Source organism: Malania oleifera, chromosome 9 (assembly GCF_029873635.1).
Source record: "Malania oleifera isolate guangnan ecotype guangnan chromosome 9, ASM2987363v1, whole genome shotgun sequence".
Taxonomy (NCBI): Eukaryota; Viridiplantae; Streptophyta; class Magnoliopsida; order Santalales; family Ximeniaceae; genus Malania; species Malania oleifera.
The window spans coordinates 44,317,401-44,334,938 of NC_080425.1; positions in this window are offsets into that span (position 1 = coordinate 44,317,401).

The following is a 17,538-nucleotide window of genomic DNA, read 5'->3' on the forward strand; positions in this document are numbered from 1 at the left end:
AGATCAAAATTTGTTGGTGTTAAAGGATCTTCCTCTTCCACAAGAATCAATAACGATGAAGTGGAGAAATGGTTAGTCACTCCACAAGCCAAGAAACTTTACCGAAATCAAATTGCTTCAACTGAACTGCTATTAGGTAAAGTTCTCGACGTAACATTTTTCAATACTGATTTTCCCCAAATCATGGAACTTTTCAAGAACATTGGGTGGGATAAGTTTATCACCTACCAAGCTAAAGGCTATTATCCAAATGTTGTGCGTATTTTTTATGCAAACATGGATCGATGCGATAATGGAATCAAAACAAATTTTCTTGGGGAAGACATCCATCTAAATCCCATATCTTTGGGAAAGATTCTTCGAATTAAGCCAGGGGATTTTGAGATTCATATTATTGAGAAACAATGGATTATCACTTAAGGTTTTACACCACAAGAGTTTTTGCCATTGGTTATGACTGACACTCCAGTAAACTTTGGTCATCCTCCGCTTTATAAGCAACTTAGTTTGAAAGCCCTCATTTTGCACAAGATCATTACAAACAATATTTTACCACGATCTAGTTCTCACGATCACATTTCATATTTGGACTGTTTTGTAATGTGGTACATTCTGAAAGGGAAGAAGATGGATCTTTCAAGTTTGGTCATACAGTGGATTATCGTGAAGGTCGATGCTCCTCGTATTGTTCTACCCTATGCTGGAATGTTGAATATGGTTTTTGCTCATTTTACTGTTTTAACACCATCATTCATTTTCACTAGCAAGACGCACTGTGATATCTTTTCTAATACCGTTCTCAAACGGATGGGGTATAAGAATTTTCCACAAGGGTGGTTTCATAAAATCCATAGGAATGTCTCATCTGCTCCACCACCTCCTTCATCTTCTTTTTCAACACCTTCAGTTCAGCTTGCTCCATACACTCCTTCATGGTTTGTTTCATTTTTTAACCATTACATGACATTTAGTGATGGTATGAAATTTGGCCTCAGTACTTTACAAGAGAAGGTCACAGCCATAGAAACTCATTGTTCACAAATTGATAAGCGAGTTGAAAAGATCGAGCAACAGTTGACAAGTTCCTATAAAGGAAAATCTCCAATGAGTATCAGTTTTGCTACATCCAATGAGGATGAATCTGCAGAACAAGAAGAAGGAGAAGATGACTCTGGAGAACAAGAAGAAGGAGAAGATGACAGTGAACAAGAGGAAGGAAATCATAACTCTGAAGAACAAGAAGAAGAAGACGATGAAAGTGAAAATATGGAAGCCTCAGACTGATGTGCCTTTACCTATTACTTTTATGTGTTTATATGTGTTCTTTTCTGTGTTTTTATGTGCTTGTATCAGCTAAGCTATCTTTGGCGTTCTTAAACTAGTATTTTGACTTGCAACATTACTCTGTTTTGTATTTTCTCCTTTTTGATTGATGTCCAAAGGGGGAAAATGTTTGAGAGGAAGTTGTAAGTGCAAAAATATGATACAATATGAGAGTATAGTTTGTGAATATGATACAATATGAGAGTATGTATGGTATGTATGGTTTGTGAAATTTTATACCTTTAAAAATACCATGCTTATTGATAGGGGGAGCCATGAATATTAAAAGCTTATTATTTTTGCTCTCGATTTGTCATCATAAAAAAGGGGGAGATTGTTGGTCTAATAAGGCTTACAATTCTTATTTTGATGATAACAAATCAAATGATATGATTAATATGTTTCAAGTAAAAGTTTTCAGAAAAATAACAGAGCTCAAGTGCATAAGAAAGTTCAATGGATTACAAAGAGCATGAAGAACAAAGTTATATTGTGAAAAGCGCAAAGGAAATATTGCAACTAGAAAGATGATGGAAGAACAAGTTTGAAGACTAAACGAATTATACTTTTAAGGATATTCTAAAATGTAAGTACTTCAAAGTAAATCTCAAGTATAAAGTGATTTGAAGCTCATAGAAAGTCAAAAATATGTTTTTTTACATATACCCTAAAGAATAATTTTCAAATCAATAAAAATAAAGGGTTTAAGAAAAGAATTTTTTTGAAATAATGAAGGGCCAGGCGACTGCTAAATTAAATAGAAGGTTTTAAAAAAAGTCAGTAGCTAGACACGCGACTGCCTAAACTGACAGGCGCCTGTGTGAACAAACTAGGCGACTGCCTTAGTTCTGGCAGGTGACTGCATGCATTCTGTGTTGAGAGTTGTCTTGTGACAGGCGACTCTCAAGTCGTGGCAGGCGATTGCCACTCGAATGTTGGCAATAAATTTTTTAACGAGAAGATTTTTTGAATCACGTTTTTGAATATATTTATTTCAAAATATTTGGAAATAAATTTTAGAAATCTTTGGGAGTAATGGATGATTTCTAAAGCCTCTATAAATAGTCTTAATCTCAAAATTTTAAATTAGTGAAAAAATTATAGAGAGAACATTGATGAGATATTCAAAAGAGTTTTGAAATTGTGCAATCTTCTAAAGTTTCTAGATCTAGTGATTTTTCGACAAATTTTCTGATTCAGAAATATTCAAAGGTTTTAGATCAAAGTAAGTTTTCAGAGGTTTTAGATCGATCTATCTTCAAGTATTCAAAATTTTGTTTTCAAATGATCTAAAATTCTTTCAAGGATAAATCTCTTATCTAAAATTGATTTACATTTTGAAGCTAAGTTTTCCAACAATCAGAATCTTTCTTTTTCTTTGGAAAATTATTTGGTAATTCATACTAAGTATTGAGCTTGAAATTTCTTATATTTGAATTACTTTGAGGTATAAAGTGAGCTGATCATTGTACTAATTTACTCTATTATGAGAGTTCTCTTTTGTACACAAATTTCCTTATTATCTTTTCTAAGCGATTCAGAGTTGTTATCGTTGAGCCGAATAAGGGGTTATTCTTTGGAGAGGCAAGCTCTAACCTAATCGAAGGAGTGTGTTGTAAATTGGTATTGTTCCACTAGGTAACAGAATTGATATAGTGGAATCCTTTGGTATTTTTGCCAAAGGCGAGGACGTAGGCTGTGTTGAAGCCAAACCTCGTAAAAATTCTTGTCTCTTTCTCTCTGTTTTTATTTTACATACTTTACTTGCTATTGTTATAAGATTTTTAAGTGTAGGTTGCAGGATCTAAATTGAGAAGGTTACAGAGGTACTTGATAAATAGAAAGTACGTTTTGATTAATTGTTTGTGGAAACCCAAACGGGGAGTACGTTGATTAATCTGCGGAAATCTTAATCAAGTAAAGTGTGTGATAAAAGGCTACAGGGAAAGCAACAAAAGCCTAAATGATTTTTTGATTGATTGATTCCATTGATTGAATTATAATTTTAAATTTCAGTTTTCTTAAGTGTGGTTATTGTTATTATATATTATGTTTTCTAAGTTATTAAAATCAGAAAGTTTTAAAAATCATTAAAATTTAAAAAGAATCCAATTCACCCCCCCTCTCGGGAAGCTATTCCTCATTTCAAGAAGCATTATCTTTGTACACAAATTTTATTGAATATATGTTGTATTCCTGACGTGTGATTGGGAGAGGGAGACTAGCCCTATGAATAGTCCTGGATTTGCTCAGACTCGGTTAGGAGAGCACCGGAGTGGTTCAAACCTGATTAGGAGAATTAGGAGATGCACCCTCTTGGGAAAGTGTGCAAGGTGTTGGCTCCACAAAGTAAGTGAGTTGGGGAATGTCCGTCTCAAAAGGACAATATAAATGGTTTCTGCTTCACCAGTAATGAGCAGGGTTGGTGGAATCCTTAGGGGATATGCCCAAGGCGGGGACATAGGCTGGTTTGGCCAAACCTCAATAACAAATATCGTGTGTGTCTCTCTCTTTATCTCATTTATTTTATGCACTTTAATTTCCATATGTGTATGTCTGTTCATTTACAGTTATAACTATTTGCATGCATATTTATTTTAAATAAGATACACCTCCATGTCTGCACTGATAACTTAATCGTTTTACATACACACTTTCAACATTGAATGTGATATGAACTGTGGTGAATCAACGAAACATTTAAATTAGCCGAAAAGTTTTAAAACCCAATTCACCACCTTCTTGGGAATACACCAATTCCAACATAAATGATATAGACAGTGAAAAGTAAGGTGTAGTCCCAAGAGGGGGGTGAATTGGATTATAAAAATTTCTTTTAATTCCTTTTGGGAATCCTTAACCTTCTTTTATTTCTTTGAGTTAATTCTTGACTTGTTTGTTTAATTCTTTAGTCTCTCGAGAACTTAGTTCTTTTAATTCAATCAATCAACACAACTATGTAAACAACCAAGCAACCAAACCAATCATTCAAGTAATGAAGCCAATTATCCACAATTTGAAAACAATCAACCAAATGATTTGCTAAGCACATGTTACCTGAAACACTTAAAATAGTTTGTTTGTTTATATAAGCCCTGTATGTATAAAATTTGTACTTGCTGATATAAAACCCTGTATTGATGGTTTTGCTTCTTCAATATGAAGTTCAATATAACATCCAATCAACACAATGTCTACACTCTTCTCAATATTCGAAACTCAACTAAACTCTTAGTTAATTTATCATTAGGTTGTTAACCAAGTAATGTACTCCCGTATGGTTTCTACAAGATATGGTATAACCAACGTACTCCCTTTTCGGTTTCTGCAACCCAAATCAAAATTAGACTTTAAGATTATTTGATTTCTATATTACGTAGTATATATGATTATCAATTAAGCCATCCATGCAATTTAAATATACTGAAAATAAAGAATAAGGGAAAGAGAGAGTGAGACGGGAATTTTTACGAGGTTTGGCTTATACCCAAACTATGTCCTCGCCTTTGGCAAACCACCAAAGGATTCACTAAACCTGTTCCTTTACCGGGAAGAACAAACCTTTACACACTCCTTCAATAGGCTAGAGCCCGCCTCTCCAAACGATGTACCCTCGTTTGGTCACTCCTTAACTAGGCTAGAGCCCGCCTCTCTAAGCAATGCACCCTCGTTTGGTCACTCTTAAAAAGTTTTATTGAAGGTTTTTCAACTGTCACTAATACTATAGTATTAGTGACAGTTCTGGTGAGCAATAGTGATGGTTTGAAAACCGTCACTAATAATAGAGCATTAGTGATGGTTTCTATGAGCAATAGTGACGATTTTCAAACTGTCACTAATAATACAGCATTAGTGACAAATTTAAAACTGTCACTAATACTATGGCTTTAGTGACGATTTTTTATCGAGCTGATGTAGAATCTATAGTGACGGACTTAGGTTTTTAGTGATGGTTTTAATCTGTCACTAATACTCTATTACTAGTGACGATTTGAAAATTCTTCACTAATAAGTATAAGTAACGACAGATATAGCGACTAATTCAAAACCATCACTAATAGTCACAAAACTGTCACTAATAGTATTAGTGACGGTTTTGTGAGTATTAGTGACCTTATTTTTTGTAGTGATTTCTAGTGAATCTCTTGTTTCTTTTGAAGAATTTTCAAAGTCTTTTAGTTATGAAAGCTAATTCTTCATCTTCTAAATCATTGGATTCATTATCTTCTTCACTTGAATGTTCTTTCGAGGCTTTTAGAGCTATAGACTTCTTATTTTTATTTTTAGTGCCTCTTTCTTTCAAAACCATTTCATAGGTTAGAAGTGATCCTATTAGTTCATCTAATGAAGTTGTTTTGAGGTTTCTACCTTCTACTATGGCTATGGCTTTTGGTTCCCAAATAGGTGGAAGTGCTCTTAGAATTTTGCAAATCATCTCATGAGTGGAATATATTTTTCCTAAGGCACTTAGTGAGTTTATGATATGCGTGAACCTAGTATACATGCTTGTGATGGTTTCATCGGTATTCGTCCTAAAAGCTCCGTACTCACTAGTCAACATATAAATTCTACTTTCTCTAACATCTACTATGTCTTCGTAGGTTACTTATAATTTATTCCAAATTTTCTTTGGCTGTTTTACACGCCATTACTCTATTGAATTCATTTGCATTAAGTGTACAATATAGGGCACTTATTGCACTTGAGTTAATTTGCAACAATTTGTAATCTGATTCGATTGTTCTTTTTCTTCTTTAGGTACTTCTTTTCCATCTAATAGTTTAGTAGGGGTCAAATTTCCATTTGTGACAACATTCCATGCCTTCCAATCCATTGTTTGAAGGTAGTTTCTCATTCGTTGCTTCCAAGAGGTGTAATTGAGTCCACAAAAAATGGGCGGTCTAGTTGAGGATTGAAGGAAACTACTCCTATTTGTACTATCTAGATCTTTATATAGCTACTTGTTAGTATTTTCTATAACCACGCTGCTCTGATACTAATTGAAACCTAAGTTTTAGTCCCAAGAGGGGGGGTGAATTGGGTTATTTAAAATTCCTTAGAGTATTTTATGAGTTATTGACTTTTCATAATTATTTTAAAGACTTCTTATATTCTTGTTGATTAGGCAATCCATACAAACATTCACTTCTTCTATTCAATCTACAACCACAACATACACAACCAATTGATTAAGTGTCCAAACCAAACAAACACAATACAAGTAATCAATATATGCTTTATCATATTCAACAGCCCCTATATATGAATGTGTAAGTCCCGTAGTTGGCCTTTGAACTGAAAATTAAAATAACATCCAATCACTTTTTTCAATAACTCATATTTTAAATAAACCCTTAGTTAAAAGAATTTAGGAGTTGATTAACTAACGTACTCCCTTTCGGTTTTCACAATTAATGATGATCAACCCAATCAATTTTAATCTTAGGTTTATTTAATATCCAAGGTTGTCTGTAAGATTAACACATCCACACAGTTTATATTGTTGTTGGAATTTAAAGAGAATAAGAGAAGAGAGTGAGACGGTGTTTTTATGAGGTTCGGCTTACCCCAGCCTACGTCCTCGCCTTAGGTCAACCACCTAAGGATTTCACTATACCTTGTTCCTTCCAGGTGGAACAAAAACCTTTACAATGACCAACCTCTTTTTCAGGAAAAGAAACCTCTCCAAACAACAACCTATGCTTGGTGCAACGATCCAACTATACCTTGAATCATCAAAGACCTAGTAGCAAGGAATGGATATCTATGTACAAAAACACTTTCAAACACAGAGCAAGTTGTACAAGAAAAATCACTAATCGTATTTCAAAACCAAAACTACATAAAAAATATGAAGCTCAAGGTTTAGAAGTCGCCAATGGTTCGTTCTTATTGATATAGAGATTTTAGCTGCAAATCAGAACCAAAGCTTTTTAATCAACCAACAATTTCGTAGAGTTTCGCCTAACAAGAGTGTGAACAAGTATGAGCTTTAGAAGAACTTTAGCATAGAAAGCATGTATTGTTTGGACGTATTTTTTTAATGAGCAAAAGAGGTATTTATAGAGTTTTTTAAAAAAACGTTTCCTTATTTAACATGGAGTATTTAGGCAACTTTTCAAAATATATTAAATCATAGAGTCAGTCGGCTGACTCACTTAATTGGGTCATTTTTGTACTAGTCAATCGGCTAGACAGGTGGCTAACACCATTCTATCTCTCAAAAAAATAATTCTGATAAATTGTCAGTCGACTGGACAGGCGGCTAACACCATTTTGTCTCTCAAAAAGTAATTCTGATAAATTTTCAGTCGGCTGACTCAATTATGTTAAAAATAGTCAGTCGGTTGGACAGACTAGGGAGTCAGTCAGTTGACTAATCCTAGTTCAAAAATGAACAATCTTCTAGACAGATGTTTTTCCATTCATTATGCTTGTTAGTCAGCTAGCTAAACATGGTTTGTTCTAGTCAACCGGCTGACTAGTCTTCTCTTTTTCATTTTTGATTTTTAAACTCTAGTTCATTTTGAAAAACTAAGTACCACTCTTTCAAAATCATTTTCAAGGGTTTTAGAAGAAATGGTTTCTAAGTCTTCTTATCCTAAAGTGCTTCACATATCTAAATAGTAATGAATTTGAAGTACTTACAAACATTATTCTAAGCATGAGCTCCTTAATCACTAAGTCTTGTAACCTCTTGAGATTTAGTCTTTACTTCAAGTTCTACTTAGCCTTTAAGCTCTTCATTTTTCGTTCATTTCTTCAATATATTGAGAAGCTTTCACGTGATTGACTTTGATTTCTAGCTTAATTTCCATGATTAACCATAAGTGTCCTGTTACTTAGACCTGAAATAAAGCCACTCAACAACACAAATTAAAACATCCTTCATTTGTTATCATCCAAACAATATTAAAAAACCCAATTAGGCAAACAAATTTCAACTTGAAAGGGAGTTTACACCTTTGAGTATTGTGCATATTTCCATCCATTTTCAATCATACAACTCTCATCTTGCATAATCTTTTGAAAATTATTTTTTGAGAGTTAGTTTAGCGAATTTTTCCCATAGTATTTTATATTGATAAATATTGATTGGGAAAACTCTAGATTTGCTTAAGGTCTTGCATCTTCATTGCAAGTATCTAAAGCTTGCATATTTTTATTGATATATATATATATATATATATATATATCATATTTTTGCAAGCTTTTATCCTAATCTTTATTGGGCACTATATTGAGAAATATTTGTTGAGAATATTTGATTAGGTTTCCCAAGCTCCTTTGATTATTTGTTAAAAATAATATCTTGAATCAAAGGTCTTACTTACACACACATTGATATACACAAATTGTTGTGAGTTGATATTTTCACTTGACCACTCTCACCTAAGTATAAATACTAATATTTGTGAGTGCATTGGTTATTGTTTGAGCGCATCAGTACATATCTTCTTACTATAGAAGAACTGTAATTGTACATGTAGATTGTTGATCAGTGCAAAACTGCAAGTGCACAGTATCGTAGTTTTATAATATAGTGATGTGAAGAGTATCGTCCTCAGGGATTGGTGTCTTAATTTTACAAAGTATCGAAATTATACTAATCTTGATTTTATTTAGAAAGATTAATAATTTTAGAATGCAAAATTGAAATAAGACTACTTTAAAGAAAATATTCAAGGTAAGATAAAAATGGTTGTCACGTATCCATTTAATGAGGGTGAAAACTTCTAGGAAACCGATTTCACCTAGTTTCTCACTATGCTTTACTCATCTAGCTAATTAGATTTCGTTTTCTCTGTTTGTTAGCAAATCTCCAATTTTTCCAAAAGCCTCTTTTGATAGTCAATCAGAACCTATTCTTATTTATTATTTAACATAAGAATATGCAAATTAATAAAGAAAAAACACAATAAGACTCTCAATTTTTAATGCTATGTAGGTTCATGCAAGTCTTTCAATCTCTATATTTACCTACGTAGAATTATCCAAGATCTATCCTATAATTCCCCCTTTCAATAGCAAATCACAAGACTAACATCATCTAATTAATGGCTAGTTAATTAAAAGCATTAAGTGCAGAATAACTTATACAAACATTAAAGAAAACTATTTCAGATTAGCATCGAAGAGCAAGCATAGTTTATATTGGGTTACATCATTTTCTTAGAATACAAAAATTAGTTCATGCCGAAAGTTAAATCAAACATAAACGTTTTCACCATGCATTCTTTTATTTTGAGAGTAGAACACAAAACAACACCCATAGCACCGGCGTCGTGCGTGGTGAACACCTTAAGCACCGCCTCTCAAAGAATCCAAGAAAAACTCCAAGAAAACCTCATGCTCACGGCTGCCTGTATGTCTCCCACCAAAAAGAATTTATTCCCCACCTCTCCTGTGTGCTTTGGCCTCCCTAAATCTCTCTTTTATTTTATTTTTTTCGTGTCTATGTAGCAAACCTCCAAGAAAGCCATTCACGCCCTCCCCCCTCTATAGCCCTACAGTGCCCTCCTCCTAAAGTAACCCTAAGTCTCCTTTTCAACATAGCCCCCCCCCCCCCCCCCATCTTTGACTTTTCCTTTTCTTCTTTCCTTTATTCTCCTTTCTTTCTTTCCTCACCCAGCGTGCTGCTAAGAGGACCCGGCTGCATGGCCAGGTCACCTCATCCTTTTTTTTATTTTTTATTTTTTTCTTGTCTTTTCTTTCTTGTTTTTTCCCACCCACCCCCCCCCCCTTTTTTTTTCAGTGCGCATGCCTTATTTTGACCCTCCTACGGCCCATAAATCTCAAAGTACAAAACATGAAAGTTGTAGAGGTTTCTTTTAGCTTTCTACAGCATCTTAAATCATCTAAATTGGAGGTTGGATGAGAGAGTTATGCACAGATTACAAAATAGTGTCGACAATGGCCTCTCTTTGCGTGTATGGCTCAGCTTCCAAAAATTATCATGCAATAATAAAATATGAGTGTCTGCAGATTTTCAACAAAAATAGGCCAATTATCTTTAAATTATCAAATGGAGTTGATGATCAAAATATTATACGTAATTGGACATTTAATCAAAATTATGATTTTTAATGCGTGAATTTTAAATGCCTAATTACGAAATTTTGATGCGTAATCACACCCCTCAACTAGCATTTTGCTAATCCCTAACAGATAATGTGAATGCAATTTAGGGCGATACCCACATTTTCAATTTCAATGAATGTTAAATGAATGCACATGCGATACAAGCATACCATTTCGCATACAGGAATATCACTAGATTACACACAAGCTCATTTATACACAATTCACACAATTTTGAAACAAGTCACTCATACAAGTTTCATCATTGTATAGCCATTAAGAACAGTATGCTCACATAAAATTAAGCAAGAATCATAATTTAGAGTTAATGTAGTCATATAAATTCTAGTATAAATAAGCAAAATCTCGAAGCATGTGTAATGTGTATAACTCTTTGCACCCAAGATATCCGCGGACACCTAAAGAATTGTCGCTTTGACTCAGCCTTACTAGTATACCCTCAAAAACACTCAAAAAGTATGGGATCACTTATCATACGTGAAGAGGTGTGTTATGATCAAACATCCCACATATTGTAAGGAACAAACGCTAAATGTATGGAGTGGACTAGTCTGAAAATGATCTAGCCTATTTACGAGGTGTCGGGTCCTTTACCCTAGCGTCTTCTCACCTACTTGCCATATCCGACCAAGGCCACCCTAGATCAACTTATTCACAAACCAGGCATGAATACATCTGAGGCATTAAGCGAGTGAAGAGTCTTCATATGTGGAGAACATGTGTCATGTCCCTGAATTTTGTTGTAGTTGAGTGGAGTAGGTATTAACCTTTCACCTCTTCTGGGGTATTTCAACTTTTTTTTTCTCTATTATGCTCATTTTTCAATTTCTTTCTTTTCATGGTCAGGTGGGACAATCATAACACTTCTTTCATTGTTTTCATACCACTGATGTGCATTAAGCTCAAACAAGAGTCCATGAAATAAGTCTATTTCTAGGGGTGGCTCAGCTTTCACATCTTGAGTAGGCTACAAGATCTAGGTTTCTATCTCCCCACTAGATGTCACCCCTAGGCTAGCAAGTCAAAAGCCAAGACTAGTGTACAAAGAATATCAAGAAAAAAATAGGGAAAGTTGAGTTTCATGAACTTTGAGTTGGCGTCAAAAAATCAAAAAAACGATAAATGGCTCAATAGTACCTTACAATGTGTCAAAGTCGCCACGGGCGCTCTCTCAGTGTTCACAATGAACCCTAAGTGCTACAAGTCACGTGAACATGTATTTTTTTTAGGCCTCAAGAGATACCATGTAGATTCAAGAGTTTATATAGCCAGATTAACACAATTGAACTACCAATCAACCTTCAATGAGTTATAATTCCTAGTTTAGCCGTATAAAGAGAAACTACACATAAATGACCCAAGTGTGTACTCCTAGGTTATATGCCAGTATGTGAAGGGCATAATTAGTGTCACTCATGGCCTAATCCTCTATATTCACATTTTTTTTTTCCTATTTTATTCAAAGATGAGAAAGATCAAAGGATAGAAAGAAACTTCCCTAGCTTCTTGGTGAATCCGTTGAGGAATTAAATTTTTAGCCTGTACTCGTGCCAAATAAATCTACATTAAAAATCTAAATTATTCAAATGTGAATATATAAATAAATAAAGTAATAAAGATAAAATAAATAAACAAAAGAAAACACTTTGGGTTGCATCCCATAAGCGCTTGTTTTAGCTTCTCAAGCCAGACATTTCAATCTTCATCAATCAAGATCTCCAAGAGGAATAAATGCATAGTTCCTCTCCATTTGTTCTCCATAGTAGTGCTACAGTCTCTAACCATTAACTCTAACTATATTCCCTGTCTTGTCCTTCAAGTAAATTTTTCTAAAATGGAAAACTTTGTCAATTGTTTAAGGACCTGTACATCTTAACCTCAACTTACCCAAGAAGAGTTTTAATCTTGAGTTGAAAAGTAGAACCTGTTGTCCTGGAGCAAACTCATGCCTAAGAATTTGTTTTTCATGCCACTTCTTCATTGGCTCTTTGTAGACTTTTGCATTTTCATACGCATCACTTGAGAACGCATAGTGAAGATGCTCAGGGAATTGCTTCAACTCTGGAGATATAGGTTGCTGCATCTTTTCTTTAGAGATTATAGAATCCGTCTTTGCTACCATAGGTTCTAGCCTCCCCACACCCTGCTGTGTTGTAATCTGCTACAAGGATTGTTCCAGGTGATCATCTAGTACATCTTTTTGAAATGCTTTTTCTACACCCTGCTGAATGACATCTACCCAAAAGCAAGTGCTTGGATCTTCTGGGAATCTCTTGTCTTGGTAGATGTTAAACATAACCTCTTCCTTGTCCACTCTCAATGTTAACTCATCCTTTTGAAAATCATTTAAAGCCCTTCCAAGGACCAAGAATGGTCAGTCAAGAATTAGTGGAACTTGTTGGTCTTCCTCCATATCTAACACCACAATATCAATAGGAAAAATGAATTTGTCCACCTTTATCAATACGTCTTCTATGATTCCACGTGGATACTTGATGGATCAGTCTGCTAGTTGCAACGAAATGGTTGTTTGTTTCATTTCTCCAAGTCCCAATTTCTTGCAAATAGAAAGTGGCATAAGATTAATGCTAGCACTAAGATCACATAAAACTTTATCAAAAAATGAATTTCCAATAGTGCAAGGCAAAGTGAAACTCCCTGGATCTTTTAATTTTTGAGGCAATTTCTTTTGAAGAATAGCACTACACTTTGCGGTAAGCTTCACTGTTTCAAACTCCTCCAACCTTTTTTTCATTGAAATGATGTCCTTCAGAAATTTGACATAGTTTGGCATTTGTTCCAAGGCATCTGCAAAAGGAATACTTATGTGAATTTTCTTTAAAATATCCAAAAACTTAGAAAATTGCTTATCTAATTTTTGTTTTTGAAAACATTAAGGATAAGGAAGTGGAGTAGAGAGAATAGAAGGATTATCAGGAAATGAAATTTCTAGTGACGTGTCAATCTCTCTTGGTGTGTTATCCGCAATCTCATCTTCTTCCACTTTATTCTTCCCTTGGCCATTATTTTTAGCTGTAGGGGTGGACATGGTTTCTTTGGCTGGTGATTTCTCAATTTCTCTTCCACTCCTAAGTGTGATGGCCTTGCATTGTTCCTTAGGATTCACTTCTGTGTTTCTAGGAAAAGTTCCTCTCTATTGGGTATTGATGTTCGTGGCCAGTTGCCCAATTGGCATTTCAAGATTCTTCATAGTGGCTCTTATATTACTACAATAAGTCTCAATATTATCCAACCGTAAATTAGTCTTTTTAAACCTTGCTTTTGTCTCCTCAAAAAATGATATCATGGCATCCTCAAGTGACATCTTCTTCTCACCTTGATGACTATCAAGTCCTGGAGGAAGTTGCAACACATTCCTTGTATTTTCATAAGACAAATTCTTATGATTTCAAAGCCTTGGAAGGTAATATTGTGGCAAAGGATCACCACGATAATTGTAGTTTCGATTGTTGATGTATTAAACCTATTCTTGACTTGCTTCATTGCTCGATTCTATCCTACTTGTAGCTACCACATATTCTATACTTTGTGGTATCCTCTGGCTTGTCGAAGCTGAAGTATGATGAGACGGAGAAGCAACTTGAGCAGAAAGTGTAGCAAATGACTCCAATTCATGAATCCCAACAACTTTCTTAGCCATAGTTCTTTCAGTTGGCCATTGATAGTTATTTGAGACCATTTCTTCCAAAAGAGCAGTAGCACCCTCAAGTGTCTTTGACATCAAAGTTCCCCCAGATGCAGCATCAACTAAAGTCCTAGTTTGCCATTTTAACCCATTATAGAACATCTGAATCTACAACCAATCCAACAATCCATGTTGTTGGCAGCATCGAATCAAATCTTTATACCTTTCCCATGCTTCACAGAGTGATTCAAAATCATGTTTCTTGAATTGACCAATCTTACTCCCGAGTTGAGATTTTTTTGCAGGTGGAAAGAATTTAGTCAGAAATTTTTCTTCCATGTCCTGGCAACTAGTGATACTCCCCGGTTGTGGAGACTGTAGCCAACCTCTTGCATTGTCCTTTGAAGAAAAAGGAAACAACCTCAGTCTAATGGTGTCTTTAGTAACACCATTGATCTTTACATTGTCACAAATCTCTAGAAACATTGCCAAATGAATATTGGGATAATCAAGTGGTAATCTGCTAAATTGGCCATGCTACACTATGCTGATTAATGCGTGTTTGAGCTCAAAATTATTGGCATTAATGGGCTGGCATCTGATACCCGAAGAGTTGTCATTCACAACTGGCCATACATAATCCTTCAAGGCGTGTGGTTGCGCATTATCTTAACCGTTCTCCATGGCTAGTACCCTCTTTTTCCTTAGTGCTTTGAGCGTTCTTTCAATATCTGAATCAAAAGGAATAATGTCACGGGTTCTAGCACGCCGCATCCAACATCAAAAACACACCTGAAATTAAGAAGATAAAAAAATAAATGAAAAATAAAAGAAATAAAATTAAAAATATAAAAATATAATTCTAAATTTAAACCAAGATTACTTTGTATTGATATTGGCAAAAATAAGAAAAACTCAATCCCCGGAAATTGTGGCAAAAACTTGATCGGTGCAAAACTGCAAGTGCACAATATCGTAGTTTTATAATACAATGATGTGAAGAGTATCATCCTTAGGGATTGGTGTCTTAATTTTACCAAGTACCGGAATTATACTAATCTTGATTTTATTTAGAAAGATAAATAATTTTAGAATGCAAAATTGAAATAAGGCTGTTTTAAAGAAAATATTCAAGGTAAAATGAAAATGGTCATCATGTATCAATTTAATGAGGGTGAGAACATCTAGGAAACTGATTTCACCTAGTTTCTCACTATACTTTACTCATATAGCTAATTATATTTCATTTTCTCTATTTGTTAGTAAATCTCCAATTTTTCCAAAAACCTCTTTCGATAGTCAATCAAAACCTATTCTTCTTTATTATTTAACATAAGAATATGCAAATTAATAATGCAAAATGCAATAAGACCCTCTATTTTTAATGCTACGTAGGTTCATACAATTCTTTTGATCTCTATATTTACCTATGCTGAATTATCCAAGATCTATCCTATAATTCCCCCTTTCAGTAGCAAATCACAAGACTAACATCATCTAATTAATGACCAGTTAATTAAAAGCATTAAGTGCAGAATAACTCAGACAAACATTAAAGAAAACTACTTCAGATTAGCATTAAAGAGCAAGCATAGTTTAAAACTGGGCTACATCATTTTCCAAGAATACAAAAATTAGTTCATGCCAAAAATAAAATCAAACATAAACGTTTTCACCATGCATTCTTTTATTTTGACAGTAGAAGACAAAACAACACCCACAGCACTGCCGTCGCGCACCGCGAACACCCTGAGCACCACCGTTGTTCGCCACTTTCTGGTTCTCGAAAAGATGTCAATTTTTTTCAACGTATCGCCAACCACCCCTACTATTCATGTGTTGATTCTATCTTCAGTGTTACCTCTCAAAGATTACAAGAAAGACTCTAAGAAAACCTCCTACTCACGGCTGCCTATATGTCACCCACCAAAAAGAATTTATTCCCCACCTCGTGTGTGTTGCAGCCTCCCTAAATCTCTCATTTATTTATTTTTTTCATGTCTGTGCAGGCAACCTCCAGAAAACTGTTCATGACCTCCCCCTCTACAGCCCTACAGTGCCCTGCTCCTAAAGTAACCCTAAGTCTCCTTTTCAACATAGCCCCCCATCTTTGACTTTTCCTTTTATTCTTTCGTTTCTTTTCCTTTCTTTCTTTCCTTTCTTTTCCTTTCTTTCTTTCCTTACCAAGCATGCTGCTAAGAGGACCCAGCTGCATGGTTGGGTCACATCATCCTTTATTTTTTATTTTTTTATTTTTTTTCTTGTTTCTTCCCCATTTTTTTTCAGCGCACAAACCCTATTTTGACCCTTCTTACAACTTATAACTCTCAAAGAGAAAAACTCGAAAGTTATAGAGAATTCTATTAGCTTTCTATAGCACCTTGAATCATCTAAATTGGAGATTGGATGACAGAGTTACACACAGATTACAAAATAGTGTCGAAAACGACCTCTCTTTGCGTGCATGGCTCGGCTTCCAAAAATTATCCTACAATAATAAAATATGAGTGTCCACATATTTTCAAAAAAAAGTATGCTAATTATCTTTAAATTATCAAATGAACTTGATGATCAAAATATTATACATAATTGGACATTTCATCAAAATTATGATTTTTAATGTGTGAATTTTAAATGCCCAATTACGAAACTTTGATGCGTAATCAATTGTGCTTAAATTGTTATATCTGTTGTATTCAAAGCGTGTGGTCAAAAGAGGGTGACTTGCCCTGTGAAAAGTCCTGAATTGGATTTGACCCGGTTAAGAAAGTTAGGTGCACCATCCTGTTAAGGTGTTGTATTAGGTGCCGCTCCACCTTTTAAGTGAGCCATACTGGATTCCTCTTGCTTGTGAGCTTGAGGCGAGAACGCCGGCAGTATTGGCTGAACCCCGATAACATATCTGGTGTTTGTTTTATTTTTCGCAACTTACTTTCTACACCTCTATGTCTATATTTATTGTTTGAATATTTGATTGGGTTTGTAATTACATAGAAATACCCTAGGTTTGTGTAATCCTGCTTGTGGAATCTGGTTTAACCTAGGCATAAATTTTTAAATACCCAATTCACCCCCCTCTTGGGAATACACCAATTCCAACATTTGTGGTCAGCCAACCGACGAAGTTGTCGGTTGACTGATCCTCTTGGGTTGCCTGATACTTTTTAGAGCTAAACACAATTATTTTCATCATTAAACTTTTCTAATATTCTCATTGTGTCCTTAATGATTATAATTTTTGGGAATTCTATGTATAGGCGATTCCAAATATTGATTAGTACTCTAATTAGCTAAAAATTCTCTCTAAGATTCTTGTGCTCTCATTTCACATATTCTCACATACTCAAAGCATACATTCAATCTCTTTCTCTCACACACTTATTTTTATCATTATAGAAAGAGATCATTAAATTTATCTGAGAAGTAAGGTGTAATCCCAAGAGGGGGGGTAAATTGGGTTTATTAAA